General features: G+C 47.7%; 1 protein-coding gene across 1 annotated transcript in view; it reads left to right on the top strand.

Moving 5' to 3' along the window:
• Positions 1-320: 320 nt before the first annotated feature.
• The window catches only part of LOC124386995 (solute carrier family 22 member 23-like), a 46818-nt gene continuing 46681 nt past the window's right edge, over positions 321-457 (top strand). Inside the window, exon 1 of the mRNA XM_046851074.1 lies at positions 321-457. This exon is cut by the window's right edge and continues 972 nt beyond it. The gene's annotated coding sequence lies outside the window, so the exon portion shown is untranslated.

The following is a 457-nucleotide window of genomic DNA, read 5'->3' on the forward strand; positions in this document are numbered from 1 at the left end:
CAACACAGAGCTCAATACACACAACACAGAGCTAAAACACACAACACAGAGCTCCATACACACAGCACAGAGCTCCATACACACAGCACAGAGCTCCATACACACAGCACAGAGCTCCATACACACAGCACAGTGCTACAACACACACCACATATACATATACATATATATAGTGTATATAGTGTATATTGTGTGTGTGTGTCGGTAGGAAGTGTGTGTTGTCAGTTCCCTATGTAGGGAGTGACAGTGACCGCTCCTGCGTGTGTATTTGCGACGAAGCCCAATGCGTGATGGGGAGGGGCGGGGATTAACCGTGACTCCGCCCACTGTTCCTCTAGCTGTACAGAGCACACATACAGAGCGAGCGAGCGCGGAATAAACACCGCACGCGCGCGCGACCACATACATACATACATACATACATACATACATACATACATACACACACACATATTAT

This window comes from Silurus meridionalis, chromosome 6 (assembly GCF_014805685.1).
Source record: "Silurus meridionalis isolate SWU-2019-XX chromosome 6, ASM1480568v1, whole genome shotgun sequence".
Taxonomy (NCBI): domain Eukaryota; kingdom Metazoa; phylum Chordata; class Actinopteri; order Siluriformes; family Siluridae; genus Silurus; species Silurus meridionalis.